This window comes from Martes martes (assembly GCF_963455335.1).
Source record: "Martes martes genome assembly, chromosome: X".
Lineage (NCBI taxonomy): Eukaryota > Metazoa > Chordata > Mammalia > Carnivora > Mustelidae > Martes > Martes martes.
The window spans coordinates 18,593,405-18,608,335 of record NC_137897.1 but is presented as its reverse complement, the minus strand read 5'-3'; the positions used below and the strand labels follow the sequence as shown (position 1 = coordinate 18,608,335).

The 14,931-nt window shown below is 41.0% G+C and overlaps 1 protein-coding gene across 1 annotated transcript in view; it reads right to left on the bottom strand.

The window, feature by feature from the left end:
* Positions 1–14,237, bottom strand: part of ZFX (zinc finger protein X-linked) — a 57,653-nt gene extending 43,416 nt beyond the window's left edge. The window contains exon 1 of the mRNA XM_080795226.1: positions 13,830–14,237. The gene's annotated coding sequence lies outside the window, so the exon portion shown is untranslated. The remainder of the gene's footprint in view (positions 1–13,829) is intronic.
* Between the last annotated feature and the right edge of the window lie 694 nt (positions 14,238–14,931).

Here is a 14,931-nt window from a genome sequence, read left to right as displayed (position 1 = left end):
AATTTTTTTGAATAAAGGAGAAAGTGCCAAAACAGAGAAAAGCTTTCCCTTCCTTTTACAGAATTTTGCCATTTTTTAAAAAACCTAACTAAAATAATGTAATCAAACCACAAACTTGATTAATTATGAATCCAAAGTGAAGTGTTTGCAAATGTGATCCATCATGTAAAAAACATGTACACACACAGACCTTGACAAACTATGCTTATGCCGGAATTCAAGGATGGAGCCAAATAATGGCCCAAATTAATGGGTCAAAAAAGGAAAATCCTAATACTCTCAATAGATGCCAAAAAAAGTTGAAATTCAACATCTATTTCTGTTATATGTCATTTTTGGCAGTATTCTCTCCAGGTTTGGGCAGGGTCATAATTTAACAATTAGTCAGGATGTCTCCTTTTTTGTCCGCTTTTCATTTCCCATACTCTGGAACATCTACTTTTTTTTTTTTTTAATTTTATTTCTTTATTTGAGAGAGAGAGATGACAAGTAGGCAGAGAGGCAGGCAGAGAGAGAGGTGGAAGCAGGCTCCCTGCTGAGCAGAGAGCCTGACGTGGGGCCCAATCCCAGGACCCTGAGATCATGACCTGGGCTGAAGGCAGAGGCTTAACCCACTGAGCCACCCAGGCGCCCCACATCTACTTTTTATTTAAAACAAACTACTCAGGAGGCGCCAGGGTAGCTCAGTGGGTTAGGTATCTGCCTTCTCCTTGGGTCTTGAGATCAGGCCCCACATCCCTACATGGGGTTCCCTGGCTTGACAAGGAGTCTGCTTCTCCTTCTCCCTCTGCCTATCCCCCTGCTCCCGCTCACTTGTGGAATAAATCTTAAAAAATATATTAAAAAAAAATACCCTGTTACACTGTAATATAAAGATTTTTTTAAAAGGTTTTATTTTTAAGTAATCTCTGTACCCAACATGGTGCTCAAACTCACAATCCCAAGATCAAGAGTCACATGCTGTACCTACTGAGCCAGCCAGGTAGCCCAGAAAGGTTATTTTCCTAACAGTTAAAAAATACAACAGGAATGGAGTGCCCAGGTTGCTCAGTCCGTTAAACATTTGACTTTGGCTCAGGTCATAATCTCAGGGTACTGGGATCGAGCCCATGGAAGAGAGCCCACATCGCCCCACCTTGGGCTCCAGGTTCTGTGCTCAGCAGGGAGTCGGCTTGTCCCTCTGCCGCTCCCCCAGCTCATGCTCACTTGTGCACATGAGGTCTCTCTCTCAAATAAATAAAATCTTTTTAAAAAAACACAACAGGAATGAAACACAAATACATGCTACAACATGGATGATCCTTGGAAAGAATATGCTAAGTGACAGAAGCCAGAAACAAAAGATCATGTATTAAATGTCAAGAATAGGAAATACATACAGATAGAAAGTAGATTAGTGGTTGTGAGGGGTGGGAGTTAGTGACAATGACTGCTAATGGACACAGGGTTCCTTTTGGGGGTGATAAAATGCCCTAAAATTAGTGGTGATGGTTGCACAACTCTGAATTTACTAATAACCACTGAATTGTACATTTTTAAAGGGTGAATTTTATAATAATTTTATAAATTATAAAAAACACAAGTATAAGCAAATCTTAAACTAGTGCATGTTACACAACATTTTTTTGGATAGGAGAATGATGTATGAACTTATAACAAAAAAAGATATCGATTCAATTAAGGTAAAACATTAAAAGTATTCCTTCTAGGGACGCCTGGGTGGCTCAGTTGGTTAAGCGGCTGCCTTCGGCTCAGGTCATGATCCCAGTGTCCTGGGATCGAGTCCCACATCGGGCTCCTTGCTCAGCGGGGAGCCTGCTTCTCCCTCTGCCTCTGCCTACCACTCTGTCTGCCTGTGCTCGCTTGCTCTCTCTCTAACAAATAAATAAATTTAAAAAAAATTTAAAAAAAAATAAAAGTATTCCTTCTAAAGTCAATGAAAACAAGGACACCCTGGGGTGCCTGGGTGGCTCAGTCCCTTGAGTAACGGACTCATAATTTTGCCTCAGGTCATGATCTCAGAGTCATGAGTCTGAGCCCAGCACAGAGCTCAGCACTGGGCATGCAGCCTGCTTAAAATCATCTATCTCCCTCTCGCTCTGTCCGTCCCCACCAACTCCCTAACACTCTCTCAAAAGACAAGTACACCCAATAACAGTATTATTAAGATTACATGAGAATTTATAGCCAATGTAATTAATATGATGCAAACCACAATTATTTAAAAGAAATTATACTTATTTATATATGATCTAATTATGCAGTCCAAAGGAATCAACTGAAAAACTACCATCAGTATGGTTTTATAGTGTGATGGTACAAAATTAACAGACTTGAAGACAAAAGTCTTCTTACATAACACATTTAAATCCCATTGATAAAAATACTTGAAAACTCTAAGTGTGATTAAAAAACACAAATATATAGATAAATTAATCTTGCTCTTCAAACCCACAACTATATAGTCAATCTTTGACAAAGTGGGAAAGAATATGCAATGGGAAAAAGTCTCTCTAATAAATGGGGTTGGGAAAATTGGACAGTTACATGCAAAAGAATGAAAACTGGACCACTTTCTTACACCACACACAAAAATAAATTCAAAACGGATGAAAGACTTAAATGTGAGAAATGAAAACATTAAAATCCTAGAAGAAAACACAAGCAAATAACTTCTTCGACATAGGCAACAGCAACTTCTTTCTAGATACGTCTCCTGAGGCAAGGGAAACAACAGCAAAAGTAAACTGTTGGGACATGATCAAAATAAAAAGCTCCTGCACAGCAAAGGAAACAATCAACAAAGCTAAAAGGCAAACTACAGAATGGGAGAAGACATTTGCAAATAACATGTTTGATAAAGGGTTAGTATCTAAAATATATAAAGAATTTATAAACCTCAACACCCAAAACAGAAATAATCCAATTGAAAAATAGGCAGAAGACACAAAGAGACACTTTTCCAAAGAAAACATACAGATGGAGAATAGACACATCAAAAGATTCTCAACATCACTGATCATCAGGAAAAATACAAATCAAAACTACAATGAGGTATCACCTCACATCTGTCAGAATGGATAAACTCAACAACAGAAGAAACAACAGGTGTTGGTGTGGATGTGGAGAAAGGGAACCCTCTTTGCACTGCTGGTGGGAATACAAACTGGTACAGCCACGGTGGAAAACAGTATAGAGGTTTCTCAAAAAGTTAAAAATAGAACTATGCTATGATCTGGCAATTGCAATAGGTATTTACCTAAATACAAAAATACTAAGTCAAAGGCATACATGCATTCCAATGTTTACAGCAGCATTATCTACAATAGCCAAATTATGGTAACAGCCCAAGTGTCCATCAACTGATGAATGGATGTGGTATATATACATAATGGAATATTATTCAGCCATAAAAAAGAATGACATCTTGTCATTTGCAATGACACAGAGCTAGAGTACTGTGCTATGCGAAATAGGTCAGAGAAAGACAAATACCATTTCACTCATATGCAGAATTTAAGAAATAAAAAAAAACAGCAAAGGGGAAGAAGAGAGGCAAACAAAGAAACAGATGTTAAAAAAAAAAAGAATTATGTACATATGTATGTATTTATTTATTTTGAGAGAAAAGAGCCCAAGGGAGCACGGAGCACGGGCAGGGGGGAGGGCATGGGCGCAGGGCACAGAGGAAGAGGGAGAGAGAGAGAATCCCAAGTAGACTCCCTGCTGAGTTTGCAGCCTGACGTGGGTCTTAATCTCACAACCCTTAGATCATGACCTGAGCCAGAACCAAAAGTCGGACGCCCAAATGATTCAGCCACCCAGGTGCCCCAAGAAACAGACTCTTAACTATAGAGAAAAAACTGATGGTTACCAGATGGGAGGTGGGTGGGGGGATGGGTTAAATAAGTGTTGGGGAGTATGCAGTGTTCTTGCTGTGATGAGCACCAGGTGTTATATGGAATTGCTCAATCACCATATAGTATATATGAAACTATTGTTACACTGCATGTTACCTAACTGGAATTTGAATAAAAACTTTTAAAAAAGTCTTGCTCTTTAGTATGTTGAATAGTATCAATTCTCCCTTAATCAACCTCTACATTCAATCAAAATCCCAATACACTTTTGCTGTAAATCAGCTGACCTTCTATATGTAGGTCTTCTTTCAGACTGTTCTATTCTACTGATCAATCTGGCTTTGTGCCCGCTGTTTTAATCACTATAACTTTATAATGAGGTTTGATATACAGTACTGTTAAGTCTTCCAACTATTTTTCAAGATTGCCTTTGCTATTCCAGGCCCTTTGCATTTCCATATAAATTTGAGAATTGATCCAAAAAAAAAAAAAAAAAAAAGTCCTGTTGGGGTTTTGCTTAGCATTGCATCGAATCCCTACATATCACAAGTGACCTGTTCGTAATGCTGATACTTCCGATCCACGGATGTTGTATCTCTCCCCACTAACTTAGTTCTTCTTCTACTTCTCAGTAAAGCTTTTACTAAAGGTCTTAGTATGTTTTTACTTACATTCCGGTTAACACACAGTGCAGTATTAGTTTCAGGTACACAATACAGTCATTCAACATTTCCATACAACACCGGGTGCTCATCACAAGTGCACTCCTTAATCCCCATCACCTGTTTAGCTTGTCCCCGCCACTCACCTCCCCTCTGGTAACCATCAATTTATTGTCTATAGTTAAGACTCTATTTCTTGGTTTGCCTCTTCTCCCCCTCTGAGCCTTTGCTTCTTAAAATTCTATGTATGAGTGAAATCATATGGTATTTGTCTTTCTCTGACTTATTTCACTTAGCTTAATACTCTCTAGCTCTATCCATGTCGTTGCAAATGACAAGATGTCATTCTTTTTGATGGCTGAGTAATAAGTACTGGCTCTTAAATTTGATTTTCATTGTTTATTGTCAGTATAGAGAAATATGGTTAATTTTTACATATCAATCAATACTAACAACTATAATGCAATAATATAGAAATAAATGTCACAGAGACAAGAGAAAAAAAATCCCATAGATTTAAAAACAAAGTTTTAAATAATTCACTGGGCAATAGTAAAGTTATGAAAATCACAATATATTTAGAACTAAATAAAAATGAATTCATGTCAAAATCACAGCATCTAGTCATAGTTTACAGAAAATTTATAGTTTTAAAGACATACTAAGAGCAGAGATTAAATATTAATAAGCTAAACCTTCAAATTAAAATTTTTAAAATATCAGAATAAATGCAAATAAAGTAGAAGGAAAGAAATATTACTCATACCAGTAGGAACAGAAAGAATCAATAAAAGTGCTTTTGGAAAGCCTTAATAATATAGACAAGTTACTGGTAGTATTGGTCAGGAAAAAAAGAAACAAATTAATGAAATAAATATTTTAAAGTCATTATAGAAGCCTGTATTTTATACTAGTATATTTGAAATTTTATATTCTTCTAAAATATTGTTCCTTTTGTGTAACAAGAAATAAGAAAAGCCAAAAAGACTTATCATCATGAAACTATATCAAAAACCAAATCACAAAAAACACCAGTTTCAAAGATGAATTCTAACTTTCAAGAAACAGAGCATCTCCATTAAATACAATTTGTTTCAAAATATAACCCATCTTATGAAGTTTTGTTATGGAAACAAAACTAAGACTACACCAAAAAGGAAAAGTACTTGGCAATAACAAAGGAATGCAAATATCCAGGACATCCAAACACAGTTTAAAACAGAAAATCTAGGGATATCTGGGTGGCTCAAGTTGGTTAAGGGTCTGACTCTTGATCTCAGCTCAGGTCTTGATCTCAGGGTCTTGAGTTCAAGCCCTGTGTTGGGCTCCACACTGGGCATGGAGCCTACACTAAAAAAAATATATTAATGCAATTCATCACACCAACAGATGCAGCAAAGGCACTAAAAAAAAAAAAAAAAAATCAATTGTTCAAGACGAAAATTCTAAAATGATCAGTAGAAAATAAATAATATCTATTCCCTCCAAAAAATACCCCACTACAGCATGATATGCAATGACAAAATATTAGAAGCACTCCATTAAAGTACCTAGAGAAGGATGCCTGACACCAGTGCTTCCATTCAACACTGTACTAAATGCATCAGTCAATGCAGTTTCAGAAAAAAATAATGAAACAGAGTGCAAAATTTAATGGTAAATAAGAAATAAAACCTCCACTAATCACACTCAACTACTTAGAAAATACAAAAGAATTATAAACTATTATCTGCACTTTTCATTCAATCTAAAGATACTACCAACTATAAGATACACCGTTGTTTTACATACAACTACAAAGAAACACTGCCAATTAAACCAATGCCATACTTTTTTATCTAGAATTTTCATTTTAGATTGAGATCATTCTTTTAGACTTATATTTTAACATATCTTGCACATATACAGAAAGGAAAATAAAAGCAAAACTTTCCTATATAACTTTCCTAAAACTTCACATTCAAGGTCCTAATATGGATTGCTTTTTCTACTCAAAGCTATCCAATCTTTCTTAACAATATTGTCCTTAGCCAACAGGAGTTTTGGTGACACAGCATTTCTTAAGATGCTCCATTATTATCTGTGGGATTTTCTTTCCAGTCAGACATTCACTTCACAATTTCTTCTGCCTTCAGTTGTAGTGTTTGGCATGAAATAACAACACAACAATGTACATGCTCATTTAAGTAATGACAAAACGAAGAGTGTTGACCAAGTGTGTGCAAGTGTATGCAATGAGAACTACATCATGACTGCTGCCTGAATGACAGTGATTATAAAGTGACCTACCGAAAACCTATTTTGATTTTATAAATTCTAAAATATGGGGGGGGGGGTGTGCATCTCAAGAATCTATGAAATACAGTAAGAGCAAAGATCAGCAAGGTTACCTGATTAATATACCTAAGTCCATAGCATTCCCTATGCATTAGCAATAACCAAATAAAAATAACTAATAATAAAATCCTATTCACAACAAAAATTGCATAGTATCTAGCAAAAAAGCAAAAGTTGTGCAAGAGCTTTATGAAAAGCAGCAGAGCATGCTCAGATTCAAATTCCAGCTCCACTACTTAGCATGTATCTATGCGTCTATATATTTATTCTGTAAGTGATGCAAATACAATAAAAGTCCAACAGTTTTTCATAGACAATGACAAACTGACACCTCCCCCCAAAAAAGAAAATAGCTTTAAAAGTTTTGAAGAGAAAGAACATTATTTTTAAAAAAAAGATTTTTTTTAGTTATAAAGCTATCACTTTTAAGTCAGAGTGGTACAGACATAGAGAGTCAAACAGGCCAATGGAATCAGAAGACAGAAACTAGAAACAGATGTGTATACATGAGAATATAATACAATAAACCTCAGGAGTTTCATTATAAATCAGTGCAGAGAATGGCTGAATTACTCAATGAATCCACATTAAAAAAATAAAATTAGATCCCCACATCGTACAACAGAGAAAACATTTCAGATGAATTAATGACCCAAATATTAAAAAGTTATCAGTATGACCTTGGGGTAAAGGAAGAACCTCCTGCATATACAAAAAGACATAAGCCATCAATGAAAAAAAAACTGAGAAAAGTGGCGATCTTCACATTAAAAAATCCTACACAAACAAGCTAAAAGATAAACCACAGGCTAGGAAATGGTATTTTCAGTATGTATAATTATAAATCATTAGTATTCACAATATAAAAAGAATATCCATCAACCAATGAGAAAAAGAAACAACCCAACAGAAAAATGGACCCAAAGGTAAAAATAAGCAAGTCACAGAAAATTCAAATGGTCAATAAATACACAGGGGAAAAAAGCTCAACCTCAATAGTAATCTAAGAAATGCAAAGTGAGAACAGCAATGAGATACAATTTATACTCAACAGACTGGAAAAAATTGCAATAGCTAATCTTTTGGCAGTAGTCTCCAGAAATAGAGGCTCATACGCAGCTGGTGGGAGTGTCAAATGGAACACAATTTGATGATTCGGCAATTCCCAGTAAAGTCGACAAACTCACACTCTTGAATGTAGCAATTCTACATCTATAATCTCAAGAAAGAAGAACACCGTGTAAGGATGTTCACAGCAGCACTGTTTGAAACTGCACAAAACTACAAACAACATAATGGCCCCTCCAAAGAATAGATAAATAAACCATAGTACATTTATACATTGAAATACAAGTATAATGAACTAGATCAGTAGTTTTCAAACTTCTTGGTCTCAGGACCCCCTTACATTTTTAAAAATTGAGGAACCCAAACAGTTTTTCTTTATGTGTATTCTACCTATAGATACTTACATTAGAAATCAAATCTGAGACATTTAAAAATATTAATTCATTAAAAACAAGCCAACTGTACATAAACACTTATTTTAAAATAATTTTTCAAAATAAAAAAGTAAGTGAAGAGAGTATTATTTTACATTTTTTCAAATCTCTTTAAAGATAGGCTTGACAGAGGACAGCTGGATTCCCATAAATGCTTCTGTGTTCAACCTATTATGACATCACGTATCATGTAGCCTCTGTACAGCACTCACACAGAGCACACAAGAATGCGGCGAAAAGAATTTTCTGGATGCCTGGGAATTCCCAGAGCACACTCTGAGAACTCCTGAACTAGATCCACACACAAAATGGAAAAACCTCAAAAACACAATTTTAAGTGAAAAAAATACATGAGATGACACACACAGTATACCATTTAGGTAAAGTTAAAACATAAAAACCAATACCTGATAATGGTTTTGGTACATATATATTAGGACAATTGTTATTTCTTGCAAAGAAAAGACAGGAATGGGCTGAGGGGGGCACTCTTTAAATGGATCTGTGAAATTTTCTTTCTTTAAACAAACAAAAAAAGTTATGAAGCAAATATGTAATAAACTATTAAGTTCTGAAATATTTCACAATTTAAAAATTTAAAATATATTTTAAAAAATCCTATACCTCTGTCTCACTGAATTTTCCTTAAAGTGTGCCTCCTCTGAATAAAATATAGTTATGAGATACCTGGATTTTTAAAGATTTATTTGGGGTGCCTGGGTGGCTCAGTAGGTTGAGCATCTGCCTTTGGCTCATGTCACAATCCGGGGGTCCTGGGATCAGCCCCACATCGGGCTCCCTTGCTTCCCCCTCCCCCAACTCGTGTTCACTCTCTCTCTCTCGCAAATAAATAAAAATACTCAAAAAAAAAAAAGATTTATTTTAGAAAGAAAGCACACCCTAGCGGGACGAGCACGGGGAGAGGGAGAGAGAATCTAAAGCAGACTCCACACCAAGCACGGAGTCCAATGCAGGGATTGATTCCAGGACCATGAGACCATGACCCGAGCCAAAACCAAGAGTCGGACAATTAACTGATTATGCCACCCAGGCACCATGAAGATACCTGGGTTTTTACTGTAAAAAGTTGTTTGGAAAAATAATCTGGAAAAAAAAAGAAAAGAAAAAGAAAAATTTGACATGAGTATAAACTGATTGGCCATAATGACCCCAAAAAGTTAAGCAGTGGGGGTGGGGATTACCCAGCTCATGTAGTGTGCCTTAATATGTATACTCCTTGGTCAAAGGACACACAGATTAGATGCTTTAATACCTGAAAACTAATCAACTACAAAAAAGTTTTCTATAACCAATAACTGAGATCATTATTTTCAGAGACAATGACCATGTGCCAGGTACTGCTCGAGGATAATAAAAGAGAACCTGTCTCTACAATCAGAGTTCAGAAAAGATGACAAAAATATAAACACACAGTTAAAAATATAATAGGTCAAACGCTAAATTAAAGTTGCCCACACTGATATGAAACAAAGAAGAATGAGCCTGGAAAAACAACAGTGCCAATAAGAAAAAGAAAGTGAGACAGCAAGATTTGTTTGAGGGACTCTGAGGTAAAAAACAAATAAGAAAAAAGACTATAACTAGTACTGGACATCTACAATATACCAGATAAATTTGGTTTCAGCCATGCTGAGACAGTAACACACCTGGGTAGAGATGGTCAGTAGGCAACTGGAAATGCTAGATGAGAAACTAGAAGAGGGTGAGCTTGGTAAAGGGACATTCGAACCAAGGGAGAAGATTCAAGAAAAAGGACAGAGAATTGACCTTGAGGGAAATCCCATGACAGAAGACTGAGAAGGCACAGAAAATTTCTGAAACAAAGAACACTTTTATTCGATATATCCAATGACATCTTCTGAAAGTTTCCCAATTTCGGAAATGGTGGATTCAAGAGTAAGTGCAATGAAAAGAAATAAAAGTACTGGTGAAGGGAACGAGAAGACAAGTGAGGTTTTTGTAAGATGAGCAAACCTAGGAGTGTTTCTAAGGAGCGGGAAAGGCACCAGCATAGGGGCAATGATGCAAGCAGCAGAATCATTGAAAGAACCGAGGAGGCAGAAGGGTTGTGGGCCTGAAGGAGGCCAATTCTTTCAGCAGCGAAAGAACTGGAGGAAAGCCTAGGTAGAGAGAGAGGAAGGGTATACAGGGGAAAGAAAGGAAACTCAAATGCTTAGATCAGATTGTTGTCTATCTTTCTGGTTTAAGTAAGAGATTAGGTAATTCTGTGAGGCTGAGGGGTTTCAAGGACGGGTGGAGGAGTTTGAGAGTCAAAAAATAGTCTGGAATCGCCAGTGTACACAAACACAAGTAACACAAGCAAGGTCATCAATGACAATTATGAGCCCCGATGGGGTTAGAGAGGAAGCATTTACAAAGAGCAATGTGGGGGAGACAAAAATTTTTTTAATGCACTGTGGGCATGTTTTGTTTAAAAAAAGGAAACTTGAACCTATCTGAAATATACACATAAATTAAGAACACCTCATTTATCCAAAATGGTTGGGTAGTAAAGTGTTACACCAGTCAGTTTTCCAGATCATCAAGGTCTACCCTTTCAGGCAAAAACATTTTATACTTCATGGTATCCGATAGAAATCCTTCTGAACTACACATGATCTGTCTTCTTGACTACACAAGTTGAATCTCAATGTTAACTACCTACTCCTGCTGTACTGTGCGTGCAGCTAGACAGTGCTCTCTTTTTTACAGCTCTTCTATGTCTTTCCCAGCTGTCAAGATAGAAAGCAACTGGTTCTTCTAAGTTTATGTTTATCCTTACCACCTCAACAACCACAGCCCACTTGCTTAGCAACTTGCTTCTAGTCAGCCTCCTACAATGCAGTGTTCTCCAACTTTTCTAAACCATGGCCCCTTATGATAAACATGAGAATCTTCAGTTCCCTTCTGTCCTCTTATGGAGCATTAGTGCTCTGACCCCTTGGGGTCCAGGAAAATGGAAAAACTGAAACAACTTCCTAGTGAATACTTACGCTACCTATAGATTTAGATCATAGGATTCTAGGAAACACATTCCCCACATGTCCCTCTAGGACAGTCAAGTATTAATCAAAACATAAGCAAGTTTAGCTTAGCAAACAGCCTTAGTCCCCTCTCAAACAAAAGGGTAGTTACTCTCACCAGGCTGAAGAACAGGGATTACCAAAGGCCATCTGAAGGCTCCTGCCTTTTTAGTAATCTTTCTTCTAACTTTTCAAACAGACTTCTTAAAAAATCACCATGAAAATACTTACAGGTTCATTGCTCATCTTCGTAAGGAACCCAGAGCACTACAGCTGCAATTTTCAACCACGGTAAATGAGAAGTTAGAAACCTCTCACTCTTTGTTTACTACAGAAATTACATCTTAGAACTAAACGTTATTTGGAGAAGTTAGTACAAACCAATCATTGAAAAAGTAGCAGAACTGGCTTAACTTCCAAACAGTTTCGATAATCATTCAGGCAGTGAAAACACTGATCCACTTGCTACTCTCATTATTTCTCAACTCCGAAACTTTTCCTAGGTCCAATGGAACTGGTAAGTAAATATAAACCCCAGCTCAGGTGTATCGCCATCCTTCTACATGAGGGCTTCCCCGGGCAGCCCGATCATATAAGCCCCCCCACCTGGCAAGCAAGCTCTTCCATCTTTTCTAGCCAGGATTCCCACCACCCTCCTACCTTCCCCATCGACTCCTGCCAAACTACAAATACTTGCTGCTTGCTTTTAGCTTTTTTTTTCTCCCACATACTAATTTGTAAAGAAGCTTCACCCTTGAAATGTCCTTTCCCCAGCCCCCACCTCTGCTTAACAAATTCCTACCCATCCTTAAGTAACCTCAAAATGTCACCTACTTCAGAAACCCTTTCCTCATGCTCCAAATAGAAACTCTGCCTTCCTCTGCTACCCCAGTAATTGGTTGTACCTTTCCCGCAGCACTTGAGCGCAATCCACCACGTCTCCTCCGTCTCTCAACAACGAACTTCTTGCAGCCACCGTCTGCATTACAAGAACCTTTCTAATCTTTCTTATCAGCCAGCGCAGTGCATCAGTAACACTGGGTTCCACGTTTGCGGGGGAGTTGTACAGTATGCAATCAAAAAGTCCTTTAAGGGACAGAATGCCACCTAAGAATTTTTCAAATCAAATAAACTAAAGAGCATGTCAAGCAGAGGAACAATACTGCAACACTAAGAAAATAAAACTTTCTGCCCGTCTTACTCCTCAAAAAAAAAAAAAAAGTTAATACCAACAGATCACTAATAGCTTAAACGGACCTTTTCAAGAAAGTTGTTTTCAAATAAATGAGCTGAAAAGACTCCTTTAAAAATTTATTCGTTTTCGTGCTGTGCAAATTACATTTTTCCCCCTGTTGGATAAAGGAGTGATGAGAACTTTCCTATCGAATTTTATTTTTATTTCTTTATTCAGGTACTAGAGAAAGCAGAGAGTGTTGGAAAACCGCATCAAGGGCACCATAACAGACACGTACGACGCTGAGTAAAAATACAATGTCGTGGGGTTCCATTTGCCGTAATGAACCCAGATGCCTGGGCTGCCACCCGTCCCGACAGCCCTCGGGTTGCTACAGGAGCGGGAGAAAGGCGCGCAGCCAGGGACGCTGAGGGACGAGATGGCCGCCTGCGGCAGCTCAGTTAAAATTCAGCGGAAGCAGCAGCCAGTCACGGGGCTGCGGGAGGGAGGGCAGCAAGGTGGCGCTGCCGCCGAGCGCCTAGAGCCTGAGCGCCCATCATGGCGGCAAGGGCAATGGCCGCTGTGGGGAGCGAGCACGCCCCCTCCGCGCGCACACGCTGCCGTGCCGAGCCTCGGGGGCCCGTCACCGGAGCCGGAGGAGCCGCCGCCGCCGCCGCCGCCGCCGCCGCCGCCGCCGCCGCCGCCGCCCGCTCTCCGACCCCCCCTCACGGGCTGTAGCGGAATTTTCTCTTCAGACGCCGCCTTCAAGATGGCGGCTCCCCCTCCCGACAACCCCCTCAATCGTCCCCTGCAGCAGGCGCCGAGCCGCCGCCATCTTGTCCCCCGTCCCTCCCCCCCCCCCCTCGCCGATATTTACATAGCGAAAATCGGCCCGGCCGGCCTGCGGCCTTCACCTCACGCCTGCAGCCTTCGCCTCCTTGCCAGGCCTCGCCCCCGCGCGGTGCCCCGGGCAGGCCGCGGCGCCGACCCGACGCCCCTCCGCCGCCTCTCGGGCCACCGGGCGACCCTCCCCCAACCTCCGCCCGTTCACGGAGCGCGCCTCCGCCGCCGCTCGGGGCAGCCGGGCTCCTCCCCGGGCCTAACTGCGGCCTCCTCGGGGCCTGCTCGGCGCCACGCGCCGCACCGCCCGGCCTAGCGCGGAAGGGCGCCTCGCGGGCCGCCGACCAGGCCGGGACCAGGCCGCTGCGCGCGCGCTAGGCCCCACGGCCGCGGCAGCGCCCGGAACTCACCGGACGGGCGTGCGGGCGGTCGGCGACGGTGCCGGGTGCTGCAGGCCGGCCTTTCTCTGGAGCACTGGGCCGGGCTCCGGCTGGTGGGGCGGGCGGAGGGAGGGAGGAGGGGCCGAGCTCGGAGCTGACAAAAAGCGGCCCAGCTCCCCGGCACGGGCCCGCCGTCAGCACGTCACGTCACCGCCCGGGAGAGAGACCCAGGAAAATGCGGAAGGGTAGATAGGCCCCCTCCTCCGCCCGGTGTGTCCCCCCGGCGCCCCGGCTTGGCGCCGCTCACGCTCCGCGACCGGGGAGCCCAGTGGCCTCGCTGCGGCGGGGTCTCCGGCGGCCGGAGTCTCCGTGACAGCGCCCCCCTTCTTTCCACCTCCTCCGCGCTCCCGCCCGCCGCCGCCGCCGCCGCCGCTACACACGCGCCGCTGCCGCCGCTTCGGCCGTAAAGACCGCGCCGGGCCGCGGTCCTTCGACCCCGTGGAGAGGCGGGCGGCCCGCACCCGACCCGGCCTGGCCGCCCCCCCCCATCTCCCGTGGGCCTCGGCCGCCCCCCGGGCCCTCCCCGGAGACCTACCGCCTCTCCGTGCTGGTCTTGGCCGAGGCGCCTGCTCGAGTTGTTTGCAGGGCCTCAGACCCCCGCCCGCAGTAAATGTGTTTTCTTCATCCCTGTGGCTGGAGAAGATAAATTTAGCAATCCCCGCCGTCCCCTGCCTTGGCTTTAAAAAAAAAAAAAAAAAAAAATCTGAAATAAAATGAAAAAGGCTTGCCAGTCTAAATGGGTGTGTGGGCACGAGGAGGGGGAGAAGGGTTATCCTACAGCTACTACCAAATCGTTTATTTTTTTTTTTTTTTAACAAGCATTCAGTCAGAGGACCTGATTTTATTAGTTTGCAGGATACGAAGATGAGGAAAAGCGTTACCTTTTCAAACTGGTTTCGCACATTGCAATGAACAGGAATTTTTAATGTATATTTTCTATATATCTATTTCAGAGTTTGGGAGCCTATGAAACCTAAGCCTTGTGTAATTGTTTTATAAATAATGAGTTTTTCAGTCTTTAGAGAGGTAGCAGAATTGAGTATAGTTGGTTTTTTATTTTACAAACTAAAAC